Genomic DNA, 15,924 nt, shown 5'->3' with positions numbered 1-15,924 from the left:
GAAGAGAGTAAGAGACAGGAATGGAAGCAGCCTCTGGAAGCTGGAAAATGGAAGGAACAGATTCTCTCCTAGAGCCTTTAGGAAGGGAAGCAGGCCTGCAGACACCTTCATTTACCCAATGAAATCCGTGCCGGACTTACAGCCTACAGCACTGGAAGATCATAAATTTCTGCTGTTTTGAGCCACTTAGTGTGTGGCAATTTATTTTATTTATTTATCTTTTTTACAGCTCTGACAGAAAACTTACAGTCTCCTCATTTGTGAAATGGAAGGAAGAATACTACTATTGAGAAGAAATTTAAAATATGACTGAGCTCCAACTCCAAAACAAATATTGTAAGGGTAAGAATTGAGGCTTATGAAATGGCAGACTGCTTCATAGAGACATGTGCTCATTTCTAGTGCAGAAGATTTCTCTAAAAGGCTCACTGGCTGAAATACAGAGAGACAGTTCAAAAGATTTTCCTTGCTTGTGGACCACAACTGCTCCACATCAGTCAGCCCAATGGGGGGAGGGGGGAGGAAAGGGGACATATGTGCCGTAATACTTTCAACAATAAAGATTTAAAAATTAAAAAAATAATAGTAAAAAATAAATAAATTAGTCAGCCAGCCAAAAGGATCCTATTTTTAAAAACTAATTATTATTTGTCTCTTGCTAGTGACAAGAATAAAAACTACACAGGTTTATAAAATACTAGAGGCCTGGTGCATGAAAATTCATGCACTGGAGGGGTGTCCCTCAGCCTGGCCTGCCCCCTCTCATAGTCCAGGAGCCCTCAGGGGTGGGAGGCGACCCGGTGATCAGGGGAAGGAGACGCCCCATCACACCTCTGCTGCTCCCACTGCCGGCAGTGCAAGCCTCAGCCAGCCCTGGTTACCTGAGCCCCGGGTGGCCCTGGGTGGCTGGGGTGCTGAGGGGACTGGGGGTCTCTGGAGGCAGGCACAAGCAGTGGCCGGGCCTGCCTGCCGCCTTGGTGGGGCTGAGGGGACTGGGTGCCGCCATCTTGTGGCTGTGGGCGCTGCCATCTTTGAGGGTGTGGCAGTCAATTAACATATTCCTTCCTTGTTGGTTGTGGACGCCGCCATCTTTGAGGGCAGGGGTGGTAATTAGCATATTCCCTCCTTATTGGCTGTGGGCACCGCCATCTTTGTGATGGCATGAGGGTCAATTAGCATATTCCCTCTTTATTAGATAGGATATTAGTCACAACATGTAAAGTAAATCTGTAATGTGTTCTATTAGTTAAGGTAGAGTAGCCTGTAGAAATGACTAGATTTTGAAATCTCATGTTACCGTCCAGGCCAGCTGCTCAAGTAGCCAGCGTAACTCTCCTCTGGGTGCTGTCCTTCTCTGCTGCCCTTACCCTATGCCTGAGCATTGCCACATCCAGCCTGTGGAGGAGGAGGGCTTGGAGAAGCACCTGGGGGAGGTTTTTGGACAGGGTCTGGAAGATGCACATGGCCCTTACCATGGATTAACTCAATCCTTAGCTACACCTTACAACAAGGATACTTAGAATGTGCTCTAGCTGTATGTGAGTCCACAAAGAAGAGAGACCAAAATTCGGTGAATGGCCAGAGGTCTTCACCTTATGCATAATGTAACAAAAGCTAAAAATCTGGCACTGTCTATAGAAACCATCTCATTAATTCAGCTTTGAGACTTTACCAATGATTACTGTAGGTTTTACTAGTAGTAGTAAAGCCATTGAGGATCGATGACTAGTAGAAACTGTTACTTTCCAGTTTTCCTCTAAGGCCTATCTGTCTGGGGATCGGGAGTGGTTATATACACGCCACTTACCATAAAGCTGGGCACATAGTAAGCATTCCATTAAAGTTGGATCTAATATATTATTAAAATCATTTTATAGGTAAAATTGTCATTGTTTAGTTTGTGACAGATAAAGGAACAAAAGTTAGTAAATTGAGAGCAAAATAAATATTTTAAAACACAACTGCTAAAGGTAAAAAGAAACTGCTGCAAGCGAGTCAACCCAATATGTTCTTGTTTTTAGCTAAAGGCAACTTAAGCTGCAGGCTCAGAAGGGACTTCTGCCCCTCCCTTGACTATCTGGAAGAACTTGGGCCTTGCCCATAATGGGAGACTATCAGAGATAACTTCTTTTCACCTACCTGTAGGGTGCGACAAACTTCTATTTACTAAATAACTGCTCTTCTTATCACCTTGAAATTAGCCTCTGAAACCCTCAATGTGCATTACCTCATGTCCAGCTCAGAATGTCTTATATATCTCAACCCCTTTTCCATCTCTGACTCTCTCATATATACCAGGTTCCCATACATATGTATGTATTAAATTCGGTTATTTTCACCTGTTATCTGTTTTGTGTCAATTTGGTTATCAGACCAGTCTTAAGAACACCTTGGGTAGAAGAAAGTTTGTTCCTCTCCCACAGTAACAGGTCAGGAATGAGAAGCTAATTAAGCCTGAATCAGAAAGTTGTCCCTCTCAAGATTTTCTAAGTGGATCTGTGGTAGGCAGTTAGACAGACCAGAGCAGAGCAAGGACTAAGGCAGTGATGGTGAACCTATGACACGCAAACTCATTTTTTTGGTTGATTTTTCTTTGTTAAATGGCATTTAAATATATAAAATAAATATCAAAAATATAAATCTTTGTTTTACTATGGTTGCAAATATCAAACAATTTCTATATGTGACACGGCACCAGAGTTAAGTTAGGGTTTTTCAAAATGCTGACACGCTGAGCTCAAAAGATTCGCCATCACTGGACTAAGGTCAACAGGGTGAAAAGCCCCAGGTCCCTAGCAGAGGACAATTGTAGGGTGGGACCTCATCCCCAGGGGGACCTTTCCTCCCCTCGGGTATTGCTGGTCATCTGGTTTGGATAGCCTCACCTTTCCTTTCTAAAGATAACATTTAGGCCTCAGTTGTATTTCAGCTCAGGCTCAGAAGAGCAACAAAACCAGCCAGAGACCTTGGCCTTGAAAGAACACACCTGGAAAACTGCTGTATATTCATTCTATTGAGATATTCCCCTGGGACCTCCCCTAAAATCTCACCCTTAAAACCCATAGGACAGAGGATCCAGCGGCTCTCCCTCCTGGGAGCATGCCATGCCTTTCCCTATTCTCTTATAGTTGAAGTCTTGGCTCTGAATTCTTTCCTAGCCAAAACTCAAGCACCAAGGTTGCTGAACCCAGGTCCAATCTGACCCCATGGGTCTAACACCCAGTGCAGTTCCCGCCGCCTACAACAATAGCATTTCAGTGGCAATGCTGACCTGAAAGACACCCCTGGACCAAGTGCTGAAAGTGATTCATTTAAGGCTTCTAGGGGGTGGTTCGATAAATTTAAGAAGTGTTTATTTATAGATTAAATAGTACATTAGATATGTGCTGTATATAAGAAAAGTCAAAAGAGGGAATTGTTGGTGGATCTTGAACTGATTAATTCAATTTACATTATTTCTAATGGGAAAAAAATGATCCAGTTTTCAAACAAATTGCTTCTCGAATAGCCTTCCAGAATGAATTAAACTTGAGAACTGAAGTTCCACTGTATTTTCATTTTGAGAGATACTTTAGTATCTTTCCAATAAATCCACCAAGTTGAACTCAGCTCAAGTTGAGTTCTGTTACTTGCAACTAAAAAGCTAAACTAATACAATATAGATGCAAATTTCTTGAGGTCTTGGCAACAAGTTTTAGAGAAGTATTAAAAACCTTTGTTACACGAGAATGAAGATCTACTCTCCTAAAGAGGGGAAAATGTGAGATAAATAAATAAATAAGTATATCTACAGAGAAGAGAATTACTTATAAAGAAAGGAACCAGAAAATTGAAAATTGCCTTAGGATAATTCTAAACTGCTGGGTTGCTTATCAGTGTTCAGATAGCACTCAATTCTCCATGCTAAGATGTGGAGGCACCACAAAGAAAAATCTTATTTTAGCCATTTGTTTCAGTTTCGACTTTAGGAGAATTCCTAGTAAACAGCAAAACTGATTTCATGCCCCTCCCCTTCCCACTAGATCTTGAAGGTGTTAGTCAATTACTGAAATGGCAAAGGACACAAAAACAAAAGAGACAAACAAAAAGAACAAAAAGAATGACTAATTCCCAATTTGAAAAATTCATCCCAGGTAACAGAGATGACTGATAATGGAGCCAATGGGTAGAAGTCTCTTGAGATAGTAGTCTGGAGATAAAAAAAGAACAGCAGAAGTTGAGGCTAACATTTTGGTCATAATAGGTACAGGGGAAGAAAAATGTTTCCTCCACCTTGTTTGGGTCCCTGGCTGGGTCTGAACATTAAACTGATAGATTAACAAGAGAAAAGCATAAAAATTTATGTAAGATTTATATGACACAGGAGCCTTCATAGGAAATGAGGACCTAAGAAACAGACCTGAGCATTTTTCTGCTAGGTTTGATGAAGAGTGAACAGCCCTGGAGAAATACAGTAAGTTAGAGTATGAGGCAAGTGTAGTAAACTGGAGAATTTGGCAAGTCCGGTTTGTTGGGAATTCTTCTTAGAGTCCCTTTGCCTTCAGAGATAAGGATGCTCCTTTCTCTCAGGAATAAGGATGGAACCTTTCAGAGAAGGGTTTTATGACCTATTTTAGGGGAGAATACTGGGGAAGGTCAGAGTGACCTTCCTGTTTCTGCTATTTTCTCCAACTCCTTCATCTTAAAATCTTCAATCTGCTAAGGTGTCATGTTTCAGGGTATTATGGCCTGAAACCCCATCTCAAGTACTGACACATGTAATTAAAATAACAATGAAGAACATTCCAGAAAATTCTAAAAGTATGTTAGTGGTCTCTAAATAAAAATGGTACCTCATTATGAAGTTTTACATAGTCATAGAGACCACCAATGTGATAATTTATTGTCACCACAAGGCTTTTTGAAACTGACTTCAGAATAAACTTTCTCCTGCCATCCCTGTTTTTTAAAATATATTTTTACTAGAGGCCTGGTGCACAAAAATTTGTGCACTTGGGGGGGGGTCTCTCAGCCCAGCCTGTGCCCTCTCATAGTCTGGGACCCCTCGGGGAATGTCCACCTGCTGGCTTAGGCCCACTCCCTGGGGGATCGGGCCTAAGCTGGCAGTCAGACATCCCTCTGGCAGCCTGGCAGCCATCGAGGGATGTCCATTTGCCAGCGGGGAGCAGGCCTAAGCTGCAGTCGGACATCCTTAGTGCTGCTGAGGAGGCGGGAGAGGCTCCTGCCACCACCGCTGTGCTGGCAGCCATCAGCCAGGCTTGTGGCTGAGCAGAGCTCCCCCTGTGGGAGCACACTGACCACAAGGGAGCAGCTCCTGCATTGAGCGTCTGCCCCCTGGTGGTCAGTGTGTGTCATAGTGACCAGTCATTCCCAGTAGTTCTGCTGTTAGGGTCAATTTGCATATTATCCTTTTATTGTATAGGATAGAGGCCTGGTGCACTGGTGGGGGCCGGCTGGTTTGCCCTGAAAGGTGTCCCAGATCAGGGTGGCGGTCCTGCTGGGGTGCTTGGACAGCCTGGGTAAGGGGCTGAGGGCCATTTTCAGGCTGGCCAACCCCTTCAGCGGGGACCCTCATCCCATGGGGGTGTGGCCAGCCTGGGTGAGGGGCTGAGGGCTGTTTGCAGGCTGGCCACAGCCCCTTCAGGGTGGCGGGGGTTCCGCTGGGGTGCCTGGCCAACCTGGGTGAGGGGCTGAGGGCTGTTTGCAGGCTGGCCACAGCCCCTTCAGGGTGGCGGGGGTTCCGCTGGGGTGCCTGGCCAACCTGGGTGAGGGGCTGAGGGCTGTTTGCAGGCTGGCCACAGCCCCTTCAGGGTGGCGGGGGTTCCGCTGGGGTGCCTGGCCAACCTGGGTGAGGGGCTGATGGCCTTTTTCAGGCTGGCCACACACCTTTCAGGATGGAGTCCTAGCCTCTCCTTTGTGGGCTGGAAGCAGGTATCTAGGATTTATTTATCTTCTAAAATTGAAACTTTGTAGCCTTGAGCAGAGCCCAGGGCCAGCCAGGGCAGGCGGGAAGCTTGGCTTCCTCCATCACTGGGGGCAACCCAAGACTCCTGCTGGCTCCAGCTCCATGGCCGCCACCATCTTAGTTGGGTTAATTTGCATACTCTCTCCTGATTGGCTGGTGGGTGTAGCGGAGTGGCGGAGTGATGGTTAATTTGCATGTTTCTCTTTTATTAGTGTAGATTGATTTCAGAAAGGAAGGGAGAGGGAGAGAGAGATAAAGACATCAATGATGAGAGAGAATCATTGATCAGCCACCTCCTGCATGCCCCATACTGGGAACCTAGCCTGCAACCCAGGCATGTGCCCTGACTGGGAATCGAACCATGACCTCCTGGTTCATAGGTGGATGCTCAACCACTGAGCCACGCTAGTCGAGCCTGCCATCCCTGTTTATAAACATGCAATGAACAAAGAAGTTGCTGCCCTGTGCTGGTCTATTTGAAATATGGACTTGCATGCCAGAAGGCAGAATTGTACAGGTGTGGGTAGCAGTCAGTACATGTGCTCAGGGCTAGATTAAGCACCAGGACAGGCAACTCACTTTCAATTAGGTGCATCTGTTCACCTAATTGGGTAATAGTCAGCTGTATACATTACAATGAATCTCCACTATGGATCAGAAATATATTCCAGTGTTTATTTTAGGTTCTGGTTCTTTCAAGGGAGGGGAGAAATTGGTATTTATAGCAAGTTATTAAATTCTAAAATAAACAGATGTTGTGCGTTAAATTCTGAATTAAAATGACTCTGGCTGAAAAATAAATGAACAAACAAAATAGAAACAGACTCATAAATACAGAGGCCAGACTGATGGTGTCCAGAGGGGAGGGAGTGGTAGGGGGACTGAGTGAAAAAGATGAAGGGATTAAGAAGTAGAAATTGGTAGTTACAAAATAGTCCATCACAGGGATGTAAAGTACAGCATAGAAAATGTAGTCAATAATATTGTAGTAACCAGGTGGGCACTTAAGATATCAAGGGGGCCACTTGTAAAGTACATGATTATCTAACTGTTGCAGGTGGCTGGAATGGCACTGGGTATCACACTGGTGGGGTCAGAATGGACCTGGGTTCTGAAATCTTGATGCTTGAGTTCTGGTTGGGAAAGAATTCAGAGCCAAGACTGAAACTATAAAGAGAACATTTATTTATAAAATGGCAGAGGTAGAAGAAGTAATTCATAGAAGAAATGGGCTGAGGAAGCAAGTTATAGAGGCAAAGGAAGGGCCCTTGGAGCTTGGGAGTGAGGAAAATAATGGTAATGCACTTGGGGGCAGAGGGGGAGTGGGAAGGAGAAAGAAAAAGGGAAAAGGAAAGGAAAAAGGAAAGAAAAAGGGAAAAGGCATGGGCGTGCTCCCAGGAGGGAGAGTGCACTGAGTCCTCTGTCCTGAGGGTTTTAGGGTGGAGATTTTAGGGGAGGTCTCAGGGGAAGATCTCAATAGAATATTTAGCAGTTTTCCAGGGGTGTCCTTCCAGGGTCTAGGTCTCCACTGATTGATTGGTCAGCGCCAGGGCAGGGGGTCATTCTTCAATGCTGCTGGTCTTGAGGTCAGCCTTAGAGTTCCTGGTCCGGTTTTTCTGCTTTTCTGAGCTGGAGATGAAATACAACTGAGGCCTAAATGCTCTCTCTAGGGAGGAAAGGTGAGGGTATCCAAGTCCCATGACCAGCAATATGCTAGGGAAGGAAAGGTCCCCCTAAGAATGAAGTCCCACCCTACAATTGCCCATTGCTTGGCAACCAGGTCTTTCCACCCTGGTGACCTTGTGTACCTGGCCCATCATCCTTGCTCTGCTCATGTCTAACTTCCTACCACATCACCACTCTGCGGTACATCTGAAATGAATACAAAATAATATTAAATGTAAATTGTAATTGAAAAATAAAATAAATAATAAATAATAAAATGACTGGCTGAGACAGAACTTTAAGACTTTTGAAATTGTCAGTGAAATCAGGGGAAAAAAAATAGTCAGTAGTATTACACACTTTGTCTTCTAAGTTTTGAACACTTCTATTTACCTTTTAGGGGGAAAAAAACAAACAAAACTAAAACATCCAATGGGCTTTTTAGTGATGAAATTGTAGAACTAGACCCTCACAGTATCCTGAAGAAAGATATGGAAATTACTTGAATGCAGACATTTCAGATCTAAGAAGTGATTTGTTCCATTTGGAAATGTAAATTGCGTACCTGGCTTCCGTGGATCTGGCTTTCTCTGGAAGAAATGTTAATTTTTTAAAACTTTCCAGTGCTATGGATTATTGCTCATTCCCAGAGAGCTGTGGGTGTTCTCCTTCAGGCAACTGTTTATAGGAAATCTGTAACTGAGACCGTAGGGGAGCTGGAAACTCTATGGGCATGAAGCCCACTCTGGAGGACACCCCCTCCCAGGACACCTCATGCTCCACTGTGGCTTATCTACACTGAGTAAGTTGACTTCGGGGACAGTGGACTACTTTGTTGTGCTGAGTCACAGAACCACACCCTTTTGGGTGGAGTTTCCTGAATAACTCCTTAGTGAATGTTCCCGCTGTCCTCCACAGAGAGGAAGGTTAGACTGGGGACAGGAAATGAGGCAAGCCATGGTGTGAAATGGTGTCTGAGAAAAGCAGCTCTCTGTGGGATCTATTGGCAGTTTTGTCCAGATTTCTGAACCGTGGAAGGAAGTCTGGTTGCTGAAGAGTTCAGAACAAAAGCATTGTAAACCAAAATTAATTTGGGGCTGTGATAAAGACTAAGCATTTATTTGAGCAGAAGGAGCTGCAGCCCAGAACGCATAGATTAGGGGAATACCTAAATGGTGTCCCACCCAAGCAAAGAGGAGGGCTCCTTTTATAGTGGAAGTTCCCGCCCACATTCTCAATTAGGTTCATTTATGTAAATGAGATATCCAAATTGTGTGGTTCCCATTCGATAATGCAGGTCTCAGTCCTTTGGAAGAAAGGGAAAAGCAGGGTTTCCCTGCAGTGATGAACTCAGAAGACATTAACAAACAGGCCAGAGTGGAGGAGCTATAATCCGAGGTTCTTGCCAGTATACAGTATACAGAGTACGTGAGAAGCCCTGTCAGCAAATGGCCTCTAGGATCTATTATTTATAAAATTTGGGCCCTCAGCTGACCATGGGGAATCCATCTCAGCTGATAAATTCTTTCTCAAGGTTCACATTAAATGACTCTTTCCTCTTGGGGTCTACCTTGGAGTCAAAAGAATCATGATCTGCTATTTGGGAATAAATTGCTGAAGACGGCTGTTCGAAGTATAATCTGTGCGTCAGAGTTGGTCCAAGACTTGTGTGTTGTCAATTAACAATGAGAAAGTACAGAAAAGTAGAATTAGAAACTTTTAGAGTAGATTAATTTTTATTATTATTATTTTTTATTAATCCTCACCCGGGGATATTTTTTCACTGATTTTTAGAGAGAGTGGAAGAAAGAGGGGAAGACAGAAACATCGATGTGAGAAACACATCGATTGGTTGCCTTCTGCACGAGCCCCAACCAGTGCCGGGGCTGGGGAGGAGCCTGCAACCAAAGTACATGCCCTTGACCAGAATCGAACCCAGGACCATTTGGTACACAGGCTGACGCTCTATCCACTGAGCCAAACTTGCTAGGGCTAGCGTAGATTTATAAAGTAAATTTATGGCTTTTCAATCTAATAATAAATAGATTGGGGTTGTATTTTTATAGCCTTTTTCATCTCATGATTTTAGTTTTTTACAATATGTTTTTATTTATTTTAGAGAGAGAGGAAGGGAGAGGGAGAGAGAAACATCAATGTGAGAGAGAAACATTAACTGGTGCCTCCTGTATGCACCGTGACTGGGGACCAAACTGGCAACCTTTGGATGCATGGGAAGGACATTTTTAAAAAAATTAATCCTCACCCTAGGCTTAAGTAATCCTCACAATATGTTTTTGTTGACTTTTGGAGAGCAACATGATCACTTACCTTCTGCACGTGCCCCAAGTGGGATTGAACCCTCAACCTAGATATGTGCCCTCACTGAGAAAACAAACCTGCAGCCTTGGGGTGTATGGGATGACTCTCCAACCAACAGAACCACCCAGCCAGGGTTCATGTTTTTAGTTATTTTTATTATATTTTATAAAATTTGGTTAGTGACAGATTGGAAATATAGATAAAACGATCCTTTACCACAGATAGTTTGAGAGCACTTGTGTTGACCTATTTATTGAATTTACTTATATGGAAAATATCACAGATTTATTATAAATAATAAATGAGATGATGTTTGTAAAGTGCTCAGCCTGATAGCAGGCAGATAGTAGTCATTCAATAGACAGGAACTAATTTAACATATGTAATCTCTTGCTATTTAAATTGGGACTTAGATAATTGGGAGGAATTCACCAGATGAAGAAGTTAAAGGTGAAGGTTAGAGCGGGGCCAGGATATACAAAAATATTAATATAAGAAAGGGCATGTCAAGCTGGCTGAAACCCTGAAAGTACAAGTCAAAGCCCTAAGAATTAAAATATATTGTGGCCATTACATATCCTGGAGTTTTACCAACAGTCAGGCCTATTCTCCTTAAAAATTATTTTTAAGGTCCTCAAAATTCCAATATGTATATCTCGTGTATTTTTCCTAATTTTAGCTCTTGAAATACAGTAACTCAAAGTATTGGTAGTGTTTGATATTCTTATATTAACAAGATTCACAATTATATGGCATTGGAGTTTACTTGCATATGATGCTAGTTCTTGAAATATAGTAACTCAAAGTATTGGTAGTGTTTGATATTCTTATATTAACAAGATTCACAATTATAAAATATGGCATTGGAGTTTACTTGCATATGATGCTAAATGTATCCAAATGCAAAAACAATTTTTTAAAAATTTATTTACTGTTGATAGTATTACAGATATCTCCCATCTCCTCCCTACTTCTCTCCTCCTTCCCCAAAATAAATTTGTTAAAAGATTATAAAGGAAATATTGTATATATTTAAGAAGATTAAATTTTTATCAGCACTCTATTATACTTTTCATATAATCAATGCTCTTAATTACAGACACACCTCAATTATAGACCCTTGTGTAACCTCTGCTTGCAAGAACTTCATTATTCATTACATGAAGTGAGAATATGCCCTAGAAGGTAATAAATCTATGTTTTTATAGATATCCCTCAATTACTTTTCTTAATTAAACAATTCAGAATTATCGAGGTGTAGATGCAGATGCTCTTTTGTTGTAGGAAGTAACTCAATAACGTTTTACTTTTCATTCTTTATGTGTGTCACACACACCTATGATGTAGGAAATACGTTATAATTCTCTGAATTCATAAAACTGCCGAATAAGAAGTACAAATAATGAATGCATAGCAGAAACTACATGAAAACTCTTGACTCCATTCTTTGTTGTTTTTCCTTTTCCTGCTGCGACAGCCTGCCTAGCATTTTGGAAGGTAAGTTTCAATTATTATTTGCACTCTCCCTCTTCTTTAACTTGCATTCCTTCTAAACATATTCTCATCTCATTTTAACTAAAAACAAATGAGTCTTTCATTCTTGTTAATGAGTTATGGTCTCTGGCTTTAATGTTAGAAAGTGATCTTCCTTAAGAAAAATTCTAACAGCAGTACAAAGGATCTATTAGCAATTGTTGGGGGTATGGTCTCCCTTCCATGACTGTCACAGTTATATTGTTTGATGTTGCGGAATTGGCATTGTTTTCCTGGTAAAACGCATGCCGCAGATGGTGGGCAGCCAGATCTTGTTGAAATAGGCAATTGTAAGATGGACTGAGTCCTGAAAAGCCCTCAGCCAGTGCGGTGAAGTGTTTATATTATTTCATTGAGGAAAAAAAAAAAAGATGGTAATTTGGGCCCTGAAAGACTTGAATAAATCAGAAGTTTCCCTCATCTGTACACTACATTTCACAGGAAGATTTTGCTGGACACAAAATTGCAAATCGTCTGCTGAGTTAAAGGATATAAAAATTAAAATGGCCAATTAAATGCAAATCATCACTGTGCTCAGGACAAGTGCAGACTGACCTAGTAGGTAAGTCATGCTTTGATGATTATAGCAGTCATTTCCCTTTTAATAGAGAATGGAATTCTAGCAGACATCATACACGATGATTTGTTCCGTGAACCTGTCCCCGGCTTGAAGCAAGATTCCTTTGTAATTTGCATGGCTAGCTCCTTCTCAATGCTCTAGTTTCTGCCCAAGTGTCTCCTCCTTGAAAAGGACTTTGATCTCCACTTTACCTAAAATAGCCTCCCTTGCCCATCACTCTATGTTTTTATTTCAGTCATAACTAGCACCATCTGATATGATCTCATTTATAAATTTGATTACTTACTATTATCTTTCCCCTCTAGATACAACACATATTTATGAGGGTAGGGACTACATTTGTGTTTTCACTGTCTCCAATCCCTGGCTCAGCAAGCACTCAATAAATTTGTGTAAATAAATAAAATAATATTCTAAGCATATGTGTAAGATAGCTCTTTAAAATAAAAACTATCTCATATTTTTTAAGACCAGGCACAAGAAAAACTATTGATTATTTTATAAAGCTTTTTCTTAGAACCACAGGAGTTCTAAGACCTTGCTCTCTTTCTACCATTTTTGAAATGTGAAGAACGACATTTTTTTTTAAAAAATAGGAATTTGGTTTAAAAGGATTATTGGCAGAAAAAAAGTGCTTTTCATAAACAGGCACACAAAAATAAAACCACTAACCATAATGCATAACTACATAGTTATTTTCCATTTGTTGTTTTCCTCTAGTTGGGAATTTAAGCATACAGTAGTTTCATTAATACCAAATTATGGGAGGGGCATGGGGATGCCATTATCATATTATAAAACTCTCTTTATAATAGTCTATCTCTCTGTAGCTAGTATTTGTTCTGAGTCAGTTCCTATTATTCATTCTATTTAGCCAGTACTGAATCTTTATTGATCTTTTCTTCATAAAAAAAAAGAAAAATCAATGTTCTATTATGTTTGTTAAACAGGTAGAGTAAGATTGTGGTGGGCATGGCAAACGAAGCAATGGATAATGATTTGCTGAGATGTTCAATTTCATACAGTATAGGGAAACTAAGAATAAGATAATAAATCACTACTTGACATCTACTAGTACGTCTGTTTATCTTAAACATCCCAAACGTGTGTGGATCCCAATGTCAAAAAAAATTAAAAGTAATTTTTTAGAGAGAAAACAGACATCGTTAAAAATATCTGCAATTTAAATTTCTAATTTTAATATGTCTCCAGTTTGCATGAGTTAGAAAACAAAATGAGTATAGGCACTAAAAGATATTACATTATTCCAAGGAATCTAGCCTTCAGCTGAGGTGAGCCACTTCTGCCCACCTTTTAAATATAGCACTCCCAAGGCAGCTGCACTTACGTTTCTGCCATTCCTCTGCTTTTGACTTATTTAGAAGCTAAAGCTTACATGATTTTAGTGTTCAGGGATTTATACTGTTCATTACTGCTAAATTCTGGAAAACAACACAATGCAAAAAGGACCTTTTCCACTATGTTGCCAGTCTACAACTAGACTTTGCTGTTTCTAACAGAAAAAAAAAACCTGTCTATTTACAAAGGGACATGTGGAAGAGGACATTTGCATGCACTTATTTTGCATACCTGTTGAACATCCATCAGGGGCAGATTACTGGAATAGTCACTGGAATACCAGGAATTGTGAAAAACGGATCATTATGTTCAGAGCTTAAAGTCTAAGGGGATGATGACACATCTGTGAACCTTGTGATGACATATGTGATAATTAGAAAAAAGGTTCTAAATTTTTCTCAAAGGAGAGGAAACTATGAGATAATGTGAAGTTCCTATACGAAAGTGATCTATACTGGCCTCTGTGTCTGCCAGGATTAAGTAAGAAGAAAAGGGCAAGAGTTTGCACATGGGAGCCATTTAAAAGCAACAATGAACTTTGTTTATAATGATATTCTGCCCATTATTAAAACATGGGCAGCATTAAACTCAATTACTTGTAAAATGTGGCTACAAGTCACACAGGCTAGCACTATTATCACCATTACCCTTAGTCTGTTAAGATAGTCTGCCAGGATTAAGTAAGAAGAAAAGGGCAAGAGTTTGCACATGGGAGCCATTTAAAAGCAACAATGAACTTTGTTTATAATGATATTCTGCCCATTATTAAAACATGGGCAGCATTAAACTCAATTACTTGTAAAATGTGGCTACGAGTCACACAGGCTAGCACTATTATCACCATTACCCTTAGTCTGTTAAGTAAGATCCACTGTGTTCTCTCAGTAACTTAACCCATAAGAGCAGGGGGAAGTGAAGGCAAAGAAGCCAGTAAAATGTGTAGTGTCCTGAAATTTAAGATGGAGCTTTGTCAGGGCAAGGCAGAAAACATAAACCTCTGGTGTCTCGCTCATTACTGGCCCTACCATGAAGCATACCTAAGAGATTGTCCTGGTCATTTCCAACTCTGGAGCCTTTTGCTGCCAGAGACAGATCATCACCAGAAAGTCAGCCAGTGAGAAGGCTCTGTTGTCTCCAGTCAATCCCAACACCACGCTTAGGGCTGACGCTCGCTACCCTGGCTGGATATTGGAAATATCTGGAGGACTGGTTAAAAATACTTACGTGTCGGCTCTGTTCTGAATTAATTTAATTGCTCTGAGGTAGGACCTTGGACACAGGTTGGCACTAGCTTTCCAGGTGATTCTAATATGCAGGTGAAGTAGGTAATCACTGTTCTGGGCAAAGAAGTGAGACCCCCTCCCAAAGTAAAGGGGTTGGGCCAACCCTTGCTCTTTGAAAACTCCTTTGAAGCTATCATTTCATGACTTTCTCTCCTCAATGCTACCCTTGATATTTATTTGACTCTGATTTCTTATAAGTAAAAGGGTTCAGGTCATGGCAGAAGAGGCAGTGGAGTATGTGTGTGTGTGTCATTCACACTGAATTTCTCAACCTAGTGGGAAATCTACTTTTGGCCAAAGTGCCCAACTGGGAAAAAATCAGGACATTATTTATTTAATGTTGGAAAGTGACAAAGGACATAAAACTAAATACATTTCAGGGATCGAAAATTTTCATGTTTATGAAATAAATGAATAACCGGCAAAAAATGTTGGTGTGCATATTTACTTTGGTCTGTCAGAGAAAAAGAATGTTTTATTATTAAATAGGCCTGGGTGCTAAGAGTCTTGGAGTCTGTGGGACTATTCTAGATATTAGAAGTCTTCGGTAAAATCACAAATAAGAAACACATTATAACACAGAGTCTGGATGTTCCAAGCTCAATGTGTCTATAATCTTGACCAAATCCTTGGAAAGGGAAAGCTGCAACTAGATTTTCAAGATGCCCAGATTTGGGGGTCTGGACAGTATTAGTAGACAGGGCAATGAACAGAGCATTTGTATGTAGTAACAGCTGGATCTCTCCCTGCCTAGCTGGCCACCACGGGTCAGCTCCATAGCTGCACATTGTGTTGTCTCTTTTGATTCTTTACTTGCAAAAGTGGATAAGCCAGGTGCACACATTCTAAATGTTGAGAATCATCAGAAAGTCCAGACCCTATATCTCTATGTTTGCCTTGCTGTAGTGGTGAAAATCCCCAGCAATGTACAACATAAGGGACTGGATTGGAAGACGTGGGTTCAGATCTAGAATCTGCATCTAACCAATTGAGAAAAATTGGGAAAGTTATTTAAACTCGTAGTGTCAGTTTCCTCAAATGTAAGGTAAAACACATTTTAAAAAGCCCTGCCATGCCTAACTTCAAAATTTATTATAAACTGAATATAATTCGCAATAAATTTTAGTGTGTGCTTGTGTGAAACTTGCAAAGTACAGTGAGATGGAAGAATATCAGCATTATTAAGACATCAACTCTGCAAACTCCCTTTTGAAGAACTA

General features: G+C 41.0%; 1 long non-coding RNA gene across 1 annotated transcript; it reads right to left on the bottom strand.

The window, feature by feature from the left end:
• Positions 1 to 7,470: 7,470 nt before the first annotated feature.
• On the bottom strand, positions 7,471 to 8,378 carry LOC106724405. Its single transcript, XR_001360194.1, has 3 exons — positions 8,196 to 8,378; positions 7,774 to 7,837; positions 7,471 to 7,594 (listed from the first exon to the last, which is right to left on the bottom strand). It is a non-coding gene; the product is annotated as an uncharacterized LOC106724405 (long non-coding RNA).
• Positions 8,379 to 15,924: the final 7,546 nt, after the last annotated feature.

The sequence above is a fragment of the Myotis brandtii genome, unplaced genomic scaffold (genome assembly GCF_000412655.1).
Source record: "Myotis brandtii unplaced genomic scaffold, ASM41265v1 scaffold82, whole genome shotgun sequence".
In the NCBI taxonomy this organism is placed as follows: Eukaryota; Metazoa; Chordata; class Mammalia; order Chiroptera; family Vespertilionidae; genus Myotis; species Myotis brandtii.
Note: the sequence above shows the minus strand (reverse complement) of the source record. Positions and strands in the feature narration are given on the sequence as shown.